The sequence below is a fragment of the Zea mays genome, chromosome 2 (genome assembly GCF_902167145.1).
Source record: "Zea mays cultivar B73 chromosome 2, Zm-B73-REFERENCE-NAM-5.0, whole genome shotgun sequence".
NCBI classification, from domain to species: Eukaryota; Viridiplantae; Streptophyta; class Magnoliopsida; order Poales; family Poaceae; genus Zea; species Zea mays.
Genome location: NC_050097.1, coordinates 222,655,015 through 222,675,659, shown reverse-complemented (window position 1 = coordinate 222,675,659; position 20,645 = coordinate 222,655,015).

The window sequence follows — 20,645 nt, the reverse complement described above, 5'->3', positions numbered from 1 at the left end:
AAACAGATTGAAACGAATGATTCAAATGGCTAGACAGAGCTCTCGGTCAAGGCCTTCCTAGCCTGATGCCAAGGTCTATGGTGTCGACTGTCGAGCTAGGTGTCACATCGATGTCATGTCAGCCCTCGCGTGCCAGCTAGTCAGACGACGCTATAGGATGTGGTGTCGAGTTGTGTTACCTCAACCCTATGGTCTATGACGCTAAGCAAAGGGTCCAAACATAAAAATAACTCGTTCAGTAATCTAAACATGATTTTTTTTCGAAAAAGACTAAAATAGAAAAAAAATCGGGGAAGACGGAAGGAAAGACCCACGCCTGGCCGTTGCCCGATTTTTTATTTTTTAACATGTTTTTAAAATACTTTTACATTTAGCTTCCTACGTGTTTTAATTTTCCTTTTAGACCTTAGTATTGGTGTTGTGGGTTATAGCGTCTCGATTATGGTGGTAATAGATCACGAGGCCTTAATTAATTTCAGTTTAAAAATAAATTGAAATATAACTCGATTCTAATTTGATTCGATCCTTAAATTTTATATTATATTACTGCTTAGGCTGGCTCCAACAAGAGCCTCCTAAGGCTGTCTCTAGCAACGTCCTCTATATGCATAATCTATATCCGTACTTAGGGCTGGAAAAAAAGCTCGAGGCTCGCGAGCCGGCTCGGGTTCGATCAGGCTCGGCTCGGCTCGGTGAGGCTCGCGAGCCTAAACGAGCCCGAGTCGAGCCTAATTCCATGGCTCGCTACACTAACGAGCCGAGCCGAGCCGGCTCGGTGAGGCTCGCGAGCCGGCTCGAGGCTCGGTCCAAACTATTGCAGCTATCACCTGTCAGTTGTCAGTTTGTTTATTAGTGTCCAGTCATCTAGGTCCAGTGACCAGTGTGTTGTTTTGGTCACAACTCATAAGGAACTAGAGTGCAGAGACATAATTTTTATTATATGGAACATATTGTGCTTTAAATTTGAGCTAATGACTGTAATTACTGTTGTTGAGTACTTGAGTGTACAGGCTCGCGAGCCGAGCCGAGCCAGCTCGCGAGCCTATATCGACCGAGCCGAGCCTCATCATCGAGCTCGCGAAGTGACCGAGCCGAGCCTGGCTCGGCTCGCTATTCCACCATGGCTCGGCTCGGCTCGTTTCCAGCCCTATCCGTACTTTACAGTCTCCTCTAAAAGATTTCATCATCTATATATTATTCCTCTCCAACAACGTCCTCTAAATCACGTTCTCTATACTCAAATATATATATATATATATATATATATATATATATTAGAGAGATTTTTTATTTTTATTTTTTGTACATACGTATTTGTCATACTCTCAAATGTATTGTACATATTTTAGTTTTGCTAAACTGGTTATTTAAATTATTTAAATGAATAGAGGACCGTTTAGAGAAACTCTATATATAGAGAATTCAACAGCGTCCTCTAAATTTAGAGGACCGTTTAGAGGACGCTGCTGAAGAGCGTAGAGGACCATTTCGTCCTCTATATTTAGGGTACAAAACCCTTTAGGGTGTCTTGCTGGAGCTAGCCTAAAGCCTCCTGTGCTTTAAATATAGAGGATCAAACGGTACTCTACGCTCTCCAGCAGCGTCCTCTAAACGGTATTCTAAATTTAGAGGATGCTGCTGGATTCTATATATATAGAGTTTCTCTATACGGTCCTCTATTCATTTGAATACTTTAAATAACCGGTTTAGCAAAACTAAAATATGTACAATACATTTGAGAGTATGATAAATATGTATGTACAAAAAATAAAAATAAAAATAAAAATGTATCTAATATAGATATTTAAGTATAAAGGACGTGATTTAGAGGACGTTGTTGGATAAAAAAGAGATATATAAGTGTTGGACACCAAAATGAGCAGATGGTCCGGCCCTTGGGTCCGGACGGTCCGCGTGTCCCGAGATTAGATTAACTCGGATGTTTATCCTTATCTAGCGCGTGGTTATCCATCTAATCACGTGGGAGTTTGTTGGCTATCTCTTAGGAAAAGGTCCAGACCTCCACCCTTATAAATATAAAGGGGTACGACCGATTGAGAACCCCCGAACACATTCCAATCGAACCAATTACTTTACTTACTTTTTCCGCCCTAGGAGTAGATGTAGCGTAGTTCTAGTTGTAGTCTTCCACATATCCACCTCCACCCCTATTCGACTCTGCATCGTTTAGATCCGTCATGGGTGGCCTACCGATCCCAAGACGACCCTAGGATCTCACCCCTCCCGGGGGCAAGATCTAGTTGTCCATCCAAGACCTCTTTCTCGAATTGATCTCTTAATTCCTAGGCGACTCAACGTCGTTTGGGGACGCCCCGGGTGACCTGTCGACCCGGAGCGCCTTAAGATCTTTTCTCCCCCAGGGGACGAGATCTAGATTCCAGCAAGGAGGAGGAAGACGACCCTGTCGTCAGGTTGCGGACCATCCGGCCCAGAGCTGCGGACCGTCCGGTGTGACGCAGGGAAGACACCGCTCCTGCGCCCAGGTCGCGGACCGTCCGCGCCGCCGCAGAGAGCACCGCCAGGCGGTACACCACCTAGTGATTGGCGCTGCCCAGATCGGTGTCAACATACTTTTTGGCGACTCCGCTGGGGAAGAAGTTGCAGATCTACAAAATCAGGCTTACATGGCCGATTCTAAAGATCTCAACGGTGCTTCTCCAAACAGCAATACAAGGCTAACTAATTTATCAGCCGCTGAGCATAAAAGATTAGAAGATGGCATGAAGAAAATAGACGAGGAGGCCCACTGACAAAAGGATCAGGTGCTCAAGGTGACAGATAAGTGGTACCTCTCGCACTTCAGGGTAGACTGCCACCAGAAGACCGTCCAAGAGAGGGAGATAAACGCCGAGTATATGTTAGCCGTGCTGCAACAGCTCTCCACGATAGGTGATGCCAGGTCAGCCGATGATATTCCATCTATTAAAATTTCTTTTGATAATTGGATTAAAAGTATCACGGAGGATATAGAAAGGATGACACATGCATTAGAAAAAACTCACATGCCTAATTTTTTATCATATAAGTTAGGCGCTGAAACAATTGCGCCAAACACATCGGCGACAAATGGGTTTCCCTAGCCATATTCTGGTATGTCGATGGACTCATATCCAGGACGACCGACACCACCATCTTCGCTAAAATGGTGAGTCAACCCTGAGCACAGCTAGACCGTCCACACACAATCACGAACCGTCTGGCCCTCCGTCAGACCATCCGGCACCCTACGCCGGACAGTCAGGAGTTACACAGAGCCCACCACAAAGGTCACAGGTGTTGCCTGACATGACCGGACCGTCCGAGGATAGTACCGGACCGTCCGATCCACCCGCAGACTGTCCGACTGTGCAGGTCGGACCGTCCGGAGCACCAGAAGTCACATGTGATCCGCCTAGTGCGGAAGGCCGGTATAAATATAATCGGCCACCCAAGCCCCAAGAACCAAAAAAGTCACAAGTCCCTGAGCTTGTTTGGCCCACTAAGGCCAAACCTTCTGTTCGCTTTCACCCGCACTCGACACAAAAGGAAAAGGTTAAGTTCACATTTAATATTACTAAGTGTGATAAAATATTTGATGAGTTGCTTAAACATGGTAATATTAAATTATCACATATAATTCCTCCGGTTGAAGAATTAAAAGGGCGTATATATTGTAAATGGCATGGCTCCTTTCTTCATAACACCAATGATTGTGATGTCTTTCGTCGGCAAATACAATCGGCTATAAACAAAGGCTGGTTGAGGTTTCAAAAGGAGGTGAGGATTGACAGGCCACCTGTCCCTGCCACCACATTAGAGCCGACAAGCAAAAAAGTCATAGTTCGGCCCTGTGCGGCCGATAAAAGCAAAGATAAAAATATCGTCATTGGTGATCCCCGTACACCAAATATGTCACGCAGAATGGTTACTCGTAAAACTTCAGACAAAAGAAAGACCGGAGGCACCGGGGGGCAAGCATGATCGGACACCCGATCACGGTCACCTGTCCTGTGTACGCCGGACGATCCAGGTACTAAGGCCAAACAGTCCGAGATAGGAGCGAACGGTCCGGCTATAATGGTCAGACGGTCCGCAGACAGTCAGAAGCAGCAACCTCAGACCACCGGACCACAAGGTTCCAAAACAAGTGTTAGGAAACAAAATACTACTAAGACGTCTGGACGACTCAATAGAGTCGGCCCTACTTTTGGTCAGTTGCTTGCCAAATATACGAAGAAGGCCGTTCCACACAACCGGCCAATAAAGCAGACGAAGTCAAAAGGGTGATCTGTGCGAAAGCAAAAGCCGACTAAACGGACCCAAAAGGTAGCACAACCAAGATCTCCTTGTCATCCTCCTCTGGGGATAGCATGGTGCGTCTCGTTCTATCCATCGCCGATGTGTTGTCCTGCTCATGTGTGGGGTGGTACGGCGATGAATTCGTATTACTGGCTCAATCCGTTTGCTTATTTGGGCTGGGGGCACCACAAGTTTTTGCCTATTGACAGGTTGATCAGGTAGACATGACCGAAGAGGATGCGATCCAAAACGGCCTCTGTGCATTAAAGTTCCATCAAGTATTTATATTATCTGATCGCAAGAGCCGATGACTTGCATCGAGCTGAGTCCTTACTTCGGGAACAAAAGCTCATAAGGTCAATTGTTTCCGAAGTTTTCGTTGATGCTTTTGGTTCGCCAAGCTCCACCAAAAGGCAGGGGGGCATATGTTGGACACCAAAATGAGCGGACGGTCCGGCCCTTGGGCCCGGACGGTCCGCGTGTCCCGAGATTAGATTAACTCAGATGTTTATCCTTATCTCGTGCGTGGTTATCCATCTAATCACGTGGGAGTTTGTTGGATATCTCTTAGGAAAAGGTCCAGACCTCCTCCCCTATAAATATAAAGGGGTACGGTCGATTGAGAACCCCCGAACACATTCCAATCGAACCAATTACTTTACTTACTTTTTCTGCCCTAGGAGTACATGTAGCGTAGTTCTAGTTGTAGTCTTCCACATATCCACTTCCACCCATATTCGACTCTACATCGTCTAGATCCGTCTTAGGTGGCCTGCCGATCCCAAGATGACCCTAGGATCTCACCCATCCCGGGGGGCAAGATCTAGTTGTCCATCCAAGACCTCTTTCTCGAATTGATCTCTTAATTCCTAGGCGACTCAATGTCATCTGGGGATGCCCCGGGTGACCTATTGACCCGGAGCGCCTTAAGATCTTTTCTCCCCCAAGGGACGAGATCTAGATTCCAGCAAGGAGGAGGAAGACGACCCTGTCGTCAGGTCGTGGACCGTCCGGCCCAGAGCTACGGTCCGTCCGGTGTGACGCAGGGAAGACACCGCTCCTGCGACCAGGTCGCGGACCGTCCGCGCCGCCGCAGAGAGCACCGCCAGACGGTACACCACCTAGTGATTGGCGCTGCCCAGATCGGTGTCAACATACTTTTTGGCGACTCCGCTGGGGAAGAAGTTGCAGATCTACAAAATCAGGCTTACATGGCCGATTCTAAAGATCTCAACGGTGCTTCTCCAAACAGGAACACAGGGCTGACTAATTTACCAACCGCTGAGCATAAAAGATTAGAAGATGGCATGAAGAAAATAGACGAGGAGGCCCACCGACAAAAGGATCAGGTGCTCAAGGTGGCAGATAAGTGGTACCTCTCGCACTTCAGGGTAGACTGCCACCAGAAGACCGTCCAAGAGAGGGAGATAAACGCCGAGTATATGTTAGCCGTGCTGCAACAGCTCCCCACTATAGGTGATGCCAGGTCAGCCAATGATATTCCATCTATTAAAATTTCTTTTGATAATCGGATTAAAAGTATCACGGAGGATATAGAGAGGATGGCACATGCATTAGGAAAAACTCACATGCCTAATTTTTTATCATATAAATTAGGCGCTGAAACAATTGCGCCAAACACATCGGCGACAAATGGGTTTCCCCAGCCATATTCTGGTATGCTGATGGACTCATATCCAGGACGACCGTCACCACCATCTTCGCTAAATGGTGAGTCAACCCTGAGCACAGATGGACCGTCCGCACACAATCGCGAACCGTCTAGCCCTCCGTCAAACTGTCCGTCACCCTACGCCGGACAGTCAGGAGTTACACAGAGCCCACCTCAAGGGTCACAGGTGTTGCCTGACATGACCGGACCGTCCGAGGATAGTACCAGACCGTCCGATCCACCCGCAGACCGTCCGACTGTGCAGGTCGGACCGTCCGGAGCACCAGAAGTCACCTGTGATCCGTCTAATGCGGAAGGCCAGCATAAATATAATCGGCCACCCAAGCCCCAAGAACCAAAAAAGTCACATGTCCCTGAGCTTGTTTGGCCCACTGAGGCCAAACCTTCTGTTCGCTCTCACCCGCACTCGACACAAAAGGAAAAGGTTAAGTTCACATTTAATATTACTAAGTGTGATAAAATATTTGATGAGTTGCTTAAACATGGTAATATTAAATTATCACATATAATTCCTCCGGTTGAAGAATTAAAAGGGCGTATATACTGTAAATGGCATGGCTCCTTTCTTCATAACACCAATGATTGTGCTGTCTTTCGTCGGCAAATACAATCGGCTATAAACGAAGGCCGGTTGAGGTTTCAAAAGGAGGTGAGGATTGACAGGGCACCTGTCCCTGCCACCACATTAGAGCCGACAAGCAAAAAAGTCATAGTTCGGCCCTGTGCGGCCGATAAAAGCAAAGATAAAAATATCGTCATTGGTGATCCCCGTACACCAAATATGTCACGCAGAATGGTTACTCGGAAGACTTCAGACAAAAGAAAGACCGGAGGCACCGGGGGGCAAGCACGATCGGACACCCGATCACGGTCACCTGTCCTGCGTACGCCGGACGATCCGGGTACTGTAACACTATAAATCATTAAATAAAAATAATACACTTAGTTTATTAATGGTATTTATGGTAATAAATTTTCTTTTAAGTGTTTGTTATTTACGTGCATTTGGAATGATTTTTGATTGCTCATTATTGATTTTAGATATTGAATAGCATTCTCTTAAATAAAAATTTACATAACTAATATAATAATTATTAGTCCAAAAATAAATATTTTATTTATAAATAATTTTGGTTTGATTCTTACGAATTTTATGATTATTTAAATATGTATTTCGAAATTTGAAAAGAAAAAAAAAGAAAAAAAAGAAAAAACAAAACCTAATCTAACCTAGCTGGTCGAATTAGCCCACTCGGCCCAACACCCCCAGCCGACCGCGCCCCCTACCCCTACCCCTAGCCGTCGCCAGGGAAATCCCCTTCTCCCATTTCTGCGCGCAGGCCCCACCTGGCCGCCTCTCCCTCCCCCTTCTCTCTCTTCTCTTCTCCCCTCTCTCCTGCTCTTCCCAAGCGCCGCCAGAGCCAACGCGTTGCGCCCCTGCGCGCCCGAGCACCGAAGCCCCGGCCTCACCGCCAGGCCCCTGCCAAGCCGCATGGACGCCAGCCGCCCGGAGCCCCGACCGCCCGACGCCGTGGAGCGACCGCGCGTGTGCCCCGACTCCGAAGCCGCCGCGCCGCACCAAGCGTTGCACTCGACGCGCCCCAGCCCCTCGGCCATTCCGCGCCCGCCGCGACAGAGCTAGCCCGCGCGACGCCGACCGCACGCGCGCCAGGACCCGCTCGCTACCCGGACCCGAAGTTAAAGCGCCGCGACCCCGATGTTGCACAGCCGACAGGAACCGACCGTGTCCGACCCAGGCGACCTCGCCGTCCGTGCCGTTCGTCCTCAAGAAACTTCAATGCTGTCGTTACCTCCCTCCGTTGACGAATGCCATTGATGACAGCTTGAATGACCCGGCCACCTCTCTCCCTCCCTCTCCTCTATAAAATCCGACGCCGAGCTCCTCTCTTCTCCCTCCCACAGGCCACAGCCGAGCTCGCCCCTCTCTCACTCCCTCCTCGTTCTCTCCTCGCCGTTGGAGCTCACTGTCGTCACCGTTGTGGAACCCCGCCGGAACTCGCCCGCACAGCACCTCGTTGGAGCCCCGCCCGATGTCAAGAACCCCTGCCCGCGTGCGCAGCAACACCACCGCTCACCGACGACCGCGTCCGTTCTTTGCCCGCTAAGACCGCCGTTCATCCCAAGGTTGAAGAAACCCCAACCCGTTAATGTATTTTCTAAATCATGTTTTGAATTACTTTATGGATCTTGTGAATTACTGTTGTAATATTGATGCGATTTGGCGATTCGTGTATGATTTTAGAGATTTCGATATATACATGTAGCCAAAATCGAACCCCACGACAATACTTTGAATAATACGTATGATTTTATAATTCTAAAAATGAACACGGTAACTATTCACTACCGCGGTGATTTTTATACTAGAATACGTTTACGAATTTGATTTTGCTTTATTGTGTAGAACGATAATTGGTTAGTATTGATATAAGTGTAATTTTAGTGATATGAGAAATCGAAATAGGAATTAAGCCACGTATTTCCGGTCAAATGAAAATATATATTTCACTAGTCATGATAAATGTATTCATAAGTATAACACTTAATTACTTAAGAATAGTAAAATGCTCATTTATGTTATAATAACCATGAATAGGTTATTAAAAGTCCCATTTAGCAATTTATAATTAATTCTTAGTATATTAATGTTAGAGAAATTAAATAAACAATTTTTAGTTATACATATAAATTCTATTTAGAAAAGAAAGGAGAAAAACCAATATAGTAGAATTTTATAATAATATTAAAATAACTTAATTAGGCACTCGTACTTTCCTATTAAAGAAATTGATAGTTATATTGGTAAATATAGGTTTCTTAATAAAGAATTAGAGAATTTGTTTCTAACTGTAAAATGACCTTTTTAATAGACATCATGATTTTGATTTAATAAGATTTATTATAGATGTTTAAGTATAGCCGTATTAAATAGTAATATGTCATATAACTTTTCTAATAACGATATAATAGCATAATTAAGTGCTCACATCGTCATAACTAAAACAATAGTTAATAACATACCAATAAATGTAATATTCATTTTAAATATCCAGGTCATATGTTTCTAAACTAAATGTAAAGATAAATAATAGAGTAATTATGTCCTCTCATAACCAAGTTAATTAGATTTATATTTGTTTACAACTGGTTATATAGGTTTAATTAATCATTTAACAAAATTAGTTCATATTATTTATATATGTGTCACTTAGTTTTTCCTAAAGAATAAACTAAGGAAATTAGCGTTCATGTTCTTTAATAATAATGTTAGTTTATATATTGTTTTGTATATAGCTTTCTTAATAAAATATAGGGCATGTACTTTCTAATAAAAATAAAATATAATTGTTGTTCATTGTCTTTTACATAAAAGTTCATTAAAGCATATATCATAACTTTCCATAAATAGGTATTTAATAATAATGATCTTTTCACATAAAACCTATTTAGACTTATATCTTAATTTGTCTTAAGTGAAGGTCTAACAATAAATTATAATATGTTCCATAATGCTTCTAAGATTAATAACATGTTTCGTAGCCCATCAACCTTAAATATAACTTATATGTGTTCTAAAAGGTTAAAAAGGTTTAATATCATTATAACGTGTTATAAACCCTTAATCTTAGACATATCACATATGACGTTTTATAAAAGATTAATTTGGTGAACCAAATATTTGTATATTTTAATTAATATATTTTAAGCTCATGTCTTGTTTTATAAAGTATAGATCACACATTTTTGAAAAGAATACCTTCTTATTATAACCATTACTTACGACGTTTTGGAAAAAGCGAACGCTCTTTTCGTTAGGCTCTCTTTTAGCTTTACATATGGTGAATGTAATATGTTATTGAGTGGTGTTTGTTCTTCTTGTTTGTTTGTGTGATATTCAGTGGTTGATCTAGTAGTTAAGAATCAAGACCTATTCCGATCCGTGGAAGAACCTCGAGTTTTCAATAAGCAAGGCAAGTGGACTTTCCCCTCTGTATATTCTGTTTGATCCCAAATAATACATTTAATAGAGTTTATTCTTTTGGATATATATGCATAATTTGACGGGTTACCTATTTAGATAACCTTTTCCAACCTTACTCCTTGATCAAACCTGGGTATTATACTTTACCTTCGTAGCTATGCTATTGCTACAACTTAACTTTATGCAGTCACTCCCGCTTATGATATTAATGTTCCAAATGGTAAGTTTACTCTATTGTTGTTAACTCGATGGTTAAACAAGATTATTGCATATTAATTGGAACATGGAGTGACCACCCGGGAAAACAGTGCTACCATGAGAACTATCATGGCTCTGGTCTTGGCTAAATAACTAGGGAAGTCTTATGTTGGGTGTTGGTCGTGGTCGACAGGAACCGGGGCATCTAGCAAGCTCTTATAGTTCCGGCTCAGACAGATTGGATACGAGCATAGTTCCCAAAGCTTTACCCTGTAGTCTGGACTATAAGTTGGTTATGTTAGGTGTGCCTTATGCAGTTTGATCATTTCCAGCATTTGCGTAATGAGGACTCTAGGGAGAAGCCTCGTAGTGAGACCCTGGCCATTCACCTCGGAAGTGAATACGGGACTAGCTAACCCGGGCAAAAAGGGAATCGCGACTCATGGGTAAAGATGCGCCACCTCTGCAGAGTGTAAAACTGATATATCAGCCGTGCTCACGGTTATGAGCAGTCTGGACTCCTCAGATGATAATTGAACTTGAAGATGGAAATAAATCGAGATCCAATGATCTACCAATGGTTTGCTTAAGTGGTTTCACTTAAGTGTTTTTGAAATACTCTTGTACCTTTGCTTAATGGGAATACTTGGGATTCACACTTATTAGTAAGACAGGTGTTGTTAATAAAATGTTGACCAACTAAAATGCTTACTGCTCAACCTCAGCCTCACCTTGTTAGACTTGCATTAGTTTTTTCCCCACTTGCTGAGCCCCGACCATAAGTGATCTCACCCTTGCTTAATTTTGATCAGAAGTTGCAGATGAAGATATGATGCTGAACTCCATGGATGCTAGTCTAGTGATACCCCCGGTCATCTTCCTGTGGATGGATGTCCCTGTTTCGCTGTACTTTGATGAATAAAGGTTAAGACATTATGTCTGTTCAAAGTGTAATATGTTAATATAATCGTTATTTACGCTTTTATGCATTGTTCTTTTGATATATTACACTTGTGACGTCAACCTATGTGTGGAAATAGATCCTGGCACACATATGCTATGCACCCGGCTTTGCCCTTAGAAACAGGTGTGACAGAAGTGGTATCAGAGGCAATGTGACCATAGGTCGCTAGATTAGTTAGAAATGGAAAGCCCAGTCAGTCTTTCAAAGCCTGATATATTTTCCTCCATAAAAACTTACTTTATATCAAAACTCATCTCTTTTATTTTCAACTCTTCTAGTCTGACTTTGGTCTATCATGATCAAGCTAGGATTGCGGAACTTGAAGCGAAGTTTGCCAGAAGAAATCCTTTCGAAGCTATTGACGATGCCTTATTCTCTGTCTTATCCCCACTCCGCAAGAAGTTTTGTTATGGATCCTCTGGATCTATTATTTGACTTCTTGGCTAAGGTGATAGGATTGTTCTTTAGTATTAAGATTTTCGACTAGATCGATAATGGTGATACTATATTATATTATAGTGGTTTTCTAATCCCTAATATTGCTATATAACCCTTCACTTCTTATACTTTTGTTGTCTTGCCATTGTATTGCCACCCTTGCGCAATATCTACCTTGATATATTAATCTTTTGCCTCTCTACTTTTCTCCTTGATAATGCTTTCTCCCTATTGAATTCTTATACTTTTGCTTTCGTGCCATTGTATTGCCACCCTTGCGCAATATCTACCCTGATGTATGAAACCTTTGGCTCTCTACTCCTTGATAATGCTTTCTCCCTAACTCACTTCAAATCCTTGGTTGTATCATTTATCCTCACTTAAATAGTTCATGGTTATCTTATCTCACTCTTGGCCACCAACAAATATGTCTTGTCTAACTCCTTGATAATTCTTATCCAACTCCTTGACTTTATAATATCTTTCTTATTCCAAATCCTGTCTCACCTTTTGTTTTGGTTGAACAAGTAGAATTGGATTGTGTTGTGCTGGTATGCTTGAGTTCATTGTCCTTTGTGTTCATGTTTGATTTGTTTCTTTGAAATGATTGTTGGTGTATTGTGTGACTTTTGTCCACAATGACATCAGTTAGCTAGAAAAAAAAACCTTAGATAGATGGGTTTTTGAAAGTAGCCTAGAGGGGGGGTGAATAGGCTACACCTGAAAATTTTCACTAAAAACTTCGAAAATAGGTTAAATTAAAGTTGCACAGGTGCAAACCGGTTCAGTCGATTTTAATCACAACTGAACAAGTTTGAACCCACTCAACTTAAATTTAATAATCTATTGAACAAATGCGAAGTAGTAAAGAAAATAGCTAAAGATTTGCCCTACACAAGAACTACTTAAATGAATAATATGAACCAACCACCGAATATGAAGTGCTTAACAAGAACACACAAGAACACGCGATATAACCCGAGGTTCGGCAACCACCACAAAGGTGTCCTACTCCTCGTTGAGGAACCCACAAAGGGCCGGGTCTTTTCCAACCCTAATCCTCCACAAGCCGACCACAAAGGTCAAGGCAATCTCTTCTCAAATTTGCTCAAGGAGCGGGTGATATAAACTTCTTGGGGTCGTCCACAAATTTGGAGACTCCCAAGCAACCTCTAACCGTCAAGGAACACGAGGTTCCAAGAGTAACAAATCCGCACACGGTTAAGTTTGCAACGAGCTCAAGAACTAGAGAATAGGAGAATCGAGATGAAATTGACAGCGAGTTCGATCGAGTTCACCTCACACCAAGGGTCCTTCAAATGATTGAAGGAGATGCGATTGCGGGTGTGAGAGGTGAAGTGAATGCTCTTGTTTGAGGGTTGGTCAGCCAAAGATTAGTGGGAGTGACAGAAGTTAATGAGAGAGAGAGTGTGAAGGGGTATATAAAGGACCCCCCAAAAGCTGGCAGCCGTTGGGAGAAAGTGGGCAAAAACCGGTTGAATCGGTTTTCAAACCGGTTGAACCGGTTTCTACCAGGGGGATCCCGGTCCACTGGTCTACTCAGCCGGACACTGGACCGGTTTCAAAACCGGCTGAGTAGGGTCAAATTTCGGCTCAACCGGTTTCAGAAAAATATCTGCTGCGACTTTTCTGACAGCTCTGACTGTCAGACAGGTCAGAGCAGAGGTGGCAGGGTGAACAGTACCAAAACCGGTTGAACCGGTTTCAGGACCGGTTGAACCGGTTTTGGGGGCTGAAACCAATCTTTGAGAATTTTGAAGAGAACAAAGAGAGGGACTTTGTGGGAAGTGAAATTTGTTTTTCTCAAGAGCATTCATGATCTGGGAAAAATGATCTCAAAGGAGTTCTCAAAAGAATTGAACTTGGCTCGTTTCACAACTTACTTAACCGTCGCGGATCCCTCTTAATTGTACGGCGATTCCTATGACTCAAGAATTATAAACTTAGCACCGCCGTTGTTTCATAGCACTTGGAGCACGCCATTGGATGTGGAATTTTAAATCCGCTGTGCTTTATACTTTTATTCTCGTAGGATCTGTGCTTCTCCTGTCTGTAGAAATACTGTGTACATACTAGGAGCAAACTTGTTAGAATCATAGTTTGTTTTGTCATTAATCACCAAAACCCTCAATTAGGGTTGATTGCACTTACAATCTCCCCCTTTTTGGTGATTGATGCCAAAACAAACTAGAATGGAAATAATAATTAAAAGTTACAAATACTTGTGATAAAAAGTCTTTTGTGTATGTGTAGCTCCCCCTAAATATGTGCATGAGTTTTGCGATATTAACATTGACTTGATATGTCAATTTGCAACATATTTAGAGAGCGAGAACAATCAACACCATACACAAAAATGATGAGATATGAAACATAATTGAATATAAAGAGTAAAAGCACATTCAAGCTCATCATCGCATAGCATATGATATGAAAAAGTTCTACAGCTATTACAATAATGAGAGCTCGTCTCATCACATCATCAAGTGTTTATGGCATTCAAGCCATGCATGCAGCACATAGTTATTACAGACCAAGTGTTCATTACAAAAATAAAGTACTGAATATAAACGTTCTCCCCCTTTTTGGCACCAAGAACCAAAAAGAGAGAGAGAGAAGCGTCAATCCAAGGATCACCAGTGGGGAGGAGGTTGATGAGGAGCAAAGAGGTGTTGCGCCAGGTCGTAGGCAAAGTGTTCCTCTCCAGACTGGGCCGGAGGAGGAGCACTGCCAGACGGGTCCTGGGGCGGAGGATAAGAGGACGATTGGCCCGGATCCCCGTGATATGGGGGTGGGTCAAACTGCTCCGGATCATCAAAGTAAGTTTCTTCTTCTTCGACGTCATCAGCTGTAGAAAATGGTACCCCATACGCCTGCTGGTACCACTCGTTGACATCTGGAGGAGGAGGGTGAAGAGGTACATCAGGAGAGCGAGGGGCGAAGGGAGTACCCAAAGCAGAAGCTTGACGACGAAGGTTGTCGTCGGTCTCCCGCTGACGTCGAGCCACCTCATGGACATCTGCAGCAATATTTCGGCACATGGAGAAGAAGGCCGCAAATCCGTGGGCCAGGCGGGCACCCATCCCACGGCCACGACCTCGACCATGACCACGACCACGTGGTGTGGGAGAACCGCGGCCAGGGGAAGGGCGCGAGGCACCAGCAGCAGCAGCAGCAGCACCAGCACCGGCAGACGGACCAGCAGATGTATGACCACGAGAACTGGAGGGGGCTTTCCTGAGGCGCCCAGCTGGATTGTTGGGATCAATCCAGAAAGGAGTGTATGACTGATGTCGGGTGCCTTTTTCAAATCTGAATTGGGTCACGACCTCAATCATCTTCATAATGAATGGAGCATGAAGACACCCCTTCAAAGGAAAGCAGGCTGCATGAATAATTTCCTGCCATATCATGTCAAAGACATTAATCCTTTCTGAGCTGTTTGGTTTCATAAAAGAGAGCAAGACCTTGCTCTCCCCAAGGATGTTCATCTGATTTCCCCCTTTAGGAATGAGGGTCATCCTGCAGAGGGAGTTGATATAACGATAATACTTATGAACGTTGGTTGACTCCCAATACTTTCCAGACTCAGACAAATGAAGGTCCTTGGCTTCATCTCTTGTGGGCTGCCGGAAATCATGAATCTTGATCTTGTCTCCAGATATATCCTCGTCAGAAAAGCCAAGAATGTGAGCAAATCGACGATAGCTCACCTTGTACCAACTACCTTCAATGAAGAAGTTCAGATAGGGGTAGTTGTAATGGCTCTCCTCGTCAGCAAGCTTTATCCAGAGAGTGGAGTAAAATTGTGCAATCACTTCATCATTCCAATCATATTGGAAAATCATGATGTTCTTCATTTGCTTCCTTTCACAGGCCCTCAGTGCCTGTGACATTTCTGGGTCCCCAATTGCTTCGCAACCTTCCCAGTTAATATAACGTTGATGAAGGATGGGTTGATGCTTCTTGGGAAGAATAACTGAATTATAGAAATCCACGTGGTGAAGAGTCCAAAAACGATTTCCATCGATCCTGGCATCGCGAATACGCAATACCGGATTTTGGAAACGCAGATCCTGGAGAAGAGCAGACCCTCCACTGGCCGTGAAGTCAGTGACTGGCTCATTGCCAGCACGCCGAGCCTCGGCCCGGTGGAGCACCAAGCCGCGAATCATAGGAGCCTGAGCTGGGGGAAGATCAACTTCATCGTCCTTCCCACCATCATCATCACTTGCAGGCTCCCATGCCTGCGGATTCGTCGCAGGTCGAGACCGACCGGAAGGAGTCCGGGAAGTCCGACCGCGAGCACTTTGAGACCCGGAGGCCTCAGTACCCGGCATGACATTTCCGCATCCGCGCCCTCGCTTGGATCGAGAGCGAGGAGGGGTATCACCATGGATCTCCTGGTCATCCGATGAGTCGGATTCGACCACTGACGGGTTCCTTCGACGCACCATTCTAAGAAATAAGAAATAAGAGATAGAACCTATGGTGAGCAAGGATCAACCACGTTTGAGAAGAAACGTATAAGAGATTGAATCATGCACTTCAACCGTTCATATGAGCGGTTCAACTACAACGAACAATATCAAATCGCTAATCTCAAACAGTGTTTGTGACAAAATGAAGATAGTCTAAGTGCTGCAATCACTTAAACTAAAATGTACCCAACGAATGATACATAAGATAATCAAGAACGCGTAGGATCGAGTACAAGGAAATAACATAGAACAATACCTCGATCCGAAGATGGGGGTCAAGATCTCCCAACGAGATGGAGGAAGATGGTGGAAACACGCCGGGAAGTACGGATCTCCAACCACACTTCCAAAAGGGTGAGAGCTCGAGAGAGTTTGGAGAGGAGAGAGGAGAAACAGAAATGGCGGCGGCGGCTGGTAACAAGACTGAGAAAGGACGAGGAGAGAGGGAGAGGTATAAAAAGGAGAGGAGTCGGCCGCCAGAAAACCGAAAACCGGTTCAACCGGTTCCAAAACCGGTTCAACCGGTTTCGGGTCAAACGGCGCAGTAAAAGCGCGCAGAAAACAGTGTTGACTGCGTGAAAAAACTGGCAGTCTGACAGCACAGACTGCAAAACTGACAGCGCAGACTGCGCAGCTGTCAGCGCAGACTGCGCGCGGACTGACGGCACGACGGCCAAAACCGGTTCAACCGGTTTTTATACCGGTTCAACCGGTTTCCACCAGGATGAAACCGGTTGAGTGGTCTACTCAGCCGATTTACTCAACCAGATTTCAAATATTGCCCGGAAGGGCTATAATAGCACTTATCAAATATGACATGAGATATTTTAAAGATAAAAATGATATTTCTTATTTCATATTGCTCAACCAATCAATTTTCAACCAACAAATTTAATCCAAATTTTAGTTATTAAGACACGTTTCGAGAATCCAAGATATTTAGCTCACTCCTAAGAAAACAAAACCTAGTCTCATCAAGGGGTTTTGTGAAGATATCGGCTAGTTGATTTTCGGTGCTCACATGAAATAGTTCGATATCTCCTTTGGCTTCATGGTCTCTCAAGAAATGGTGTCTGATGTCAATATGTTTAGTTCTAGAGTGTTGCACTGGATTGTTTGCAAGTTTTATGGCACTCTCATTGTCACACAAAAGAGGAATTTTGTTAAACTCACAACCAAAATCTCTAAGGGTTTGCTTCATCCATAGCAACTGTGCACAACATGCCCCAGCTGCTATGTATTCAGCTTCTGCAGTGGAGAGTGCAACACAATTCTGTTTCTTGGAACTCCATGACACTAAGGACCGCCCAAGGAATTGGCAAGTCCCAGTAGTGCTTTTTCGATCTACTTTGCAACCAGCATAATCTGAGTCAGAATAGCCAAGCAAATCGAAAAAGGAGCCTTTAGGATACCATAATCCTAGGTTTTGGGTGTGGACTAAGTATCTTAGAATTCTCTTAACGGCTACAAGATGGCAGTCTTTAGGATTTGCTTGAAAACGTGCACACATACAAACACTCAACATTATATCAGGCCTGGATGCACATAAGTAAAGCAGTGATCCTATCATTGATCTATATAATTTTTGATCTACAGGTTTACCTTCCTCATTTAGGTCGAGATGTCCATTTGATGACATTGGAGTCTTGGCGTGCTTTGCTTTTTCCATGCCAAACTTCTTGAGCATATCTTGAGTATATTTAGTTTGGCATAGAAAGGTACCTTCCTTGAGTTGTTTGACTTGAAATCCCAGGAAGTATTTAAGCTCGCCCATCATAGACATCTCAAACCTGTTCGTCATTACTTTGCTAAACTCTTCACAAAATTTTTCATTAGTACTACCAAATATAATGTCATCAACATATATTTGGCACACAAATAATTCATTATCAACTTTTCGAGTAAACAAAGTAGAGTCAGCTTTTCCTATTGTAAACCCATTTTTAATTAAAAAATCTTTAAGACAGTCATACCAGGCTCTAGGGGCTTGCTTAAGCCCGTAGAGTGCCTTGTAAAGAAGATAGACATGATTTGGCTTCTTTGGGTCTTCGAAGCCCGGTGGTTGCTCCACATATACTCTTTCTTGTAGTGGTCCATTTAGAAAAGCGCTCTTGACATCCATTTGATATAACTTGAAATCATGGTTAGTAGCATAGGCAATTAATATTCTAATTGATTCTAACCTTGCTACCGGCGCATATGTTTCACCAAAGTCAAGTCCTTCCACTTGAGTATAGCCTTGGGCAACCAACCTTGCCTTGTTTCTTGTAACAACGCCATTTTCATCTTGCTTGTTCCTAAAGACCCATTTAGTCCCAATCACATTTTGTTTGGGTCTTGGGACTAAGGACCAGACTTCATTCCTAGTGAAGTTGTTCAACTCCTCTTGCATCGCAGTTATCCAATCCGGATCACCCAATGCTTCTTCAACCTTAAGTGGCTCAAGAGAGGAAACAAACGAGTAAAATTCACAAAAATTAGCTAAACGAGATCGAGTCGTTACCCCTCTCCTGATGCTACCCAGGATGTTGTCCACCGGATGATCCCTTTGAATTGTATGATGGACTCTTGGATGAGGCACTGATGGATGTCTTTGTATTTGCTCTTCCTCATCAGTTACTTGATCAAGAGGCACTTCACCATCAATATTTTCTTGTTCATCTTCTACCACTGTTGGCATCCTTTGATGATTTTCTTCGTGGTTTGGATGACTTGAGGTTGATGGGTTCGCTTGGGTGGAGACATTGTCACTCACCACCCTTGCACCCACATCAACTACCTCATTGGTCATCCACAAGGTTCCTTCTTCATCATCCCTTTCTTGAGGTCTCACCTCACCTATGGCAAGTTTCTTTATGGCCTCACAAGGTAGTTTTTCATTTCCTGCAGTGTCATTAGAAACATGCCCTTGCGAGCCATTAGACTCATCAAATGTCACGTCTATCGCTATTTCAACAAGACCGGTGGAATTGTTGAAAACACGATATCCATGCACATTTGATGCATAACCAAGCAAGAAACCCTCGTCCACTCTAGGAGCAAACTTTGAGCTCTTGACTTTCTTGTTAAGAATAAAACATTTACAACCGAATACTCTGAAATAATCAACTTTAGGTTTGTTACCAGTGAGAAGCTCATAAGCAGTCTTTTTGTAGATCTTATGAAGATAGAGGCGGTTGATTGCATGACAGGCGGTGTTGACCGCCTCTGCCCAGAAGTTGTCAGGTGTCTTGTATTCATCTAACATGGTTCTTGCAGCTTCAATTAGAGTCCGGTTCTTTCTTTCCACAACACCATTTTGTTGTGGAGTGTAAGGCACCGAGAACTCATGCTTGATTCCCTCTTCTCCTAAGAATTCTTCGACACCTGTGTTCTTGAATTCCGTCCCATTATCGCTTCTCACTTTCTTGATTTTGAGCTCAAATTCATTTTGAGCTCTCCTCATGAATTTCTTTAAAATTTCTTGAGTTTCACCTTTGTCACTCAAAAAGAAAACCCAAGTGAATCGAGAAAAATCATCAACAATAACTAAACCATACTTACTACCACCAATGCTAATGTAGGCCACTGGTCCGAAGAGGTCCATGTGAAGAAGCTCCAATGGCCTCTTTGTTGTGACCACATTCTTTGATTCATGTGGGACTCCATGTTGCTTTCCTGCTTGGCATGCGCCACAAACCCTATCTTTCTCAAATACAACATTTGTTAGTCCAATGATGTGATTATCCTTTTGAAGTTTGGCCAAATTCCTCATACCGACATGGGCTAGCCGGCGATGCCATAGCCAACCCTTGTCGGATTTTGCCACTAAACAAGTCTCAGGCGTCACTTTACTTGTTGTGAAATCAACAAGATAAAGCTTACCCTTCAAGCGACCGGTAAAGGCAACTGAGGAGTCCTCCCTTCTAAGGATTTTCACATCCACATCCGAAAATAAGCAATTATAACCCATTCCACAAAGTTGTGAAACGGACAACAAATTATAGCTCAAGGAATCTACTAATAAAACATTTGAAAGTGATTGTTGGTCAGAGATAGGAATATTACCAATACCAATCACCTTACTCTTGCCACTATCTCCAAACACAATTTCTTGTGCTTCTTGAGTTAGTTGCAATGTATGAAACATGTCTTTCTCCCCGGTCATGTGATTTGTACATCCACTGTCAAGCACCCAACTTGACCCACCAGAGGAGTAGACCTGCAAAACAAGTTTAGGCTATACTTTTAGGTACCCAAATTGAATTGGGTCCTACAGTGTTAGTTATAGCCTTGGGTACCCACACACTTCTTTTCATGACTTTTTGTTTAGTATAGGCACCCACATATTTCACAACCAATTTCCCTGAATCCCAAGTCAACATATAATCACAAAGATATGAGTGGGAAATGGGAGCATTAGATTTTTGTCCACTTGAGGATCCCACTTCCTTCATCTTACTCTTTGTGGAACTCAAGTTAACCTTTACCTGAGATGACTTGTCATTTGAGGAGTGGATCCTCCCCAAGGCATCATATAGAGTGGTTCCCTCTATGAACTTGGGGGAT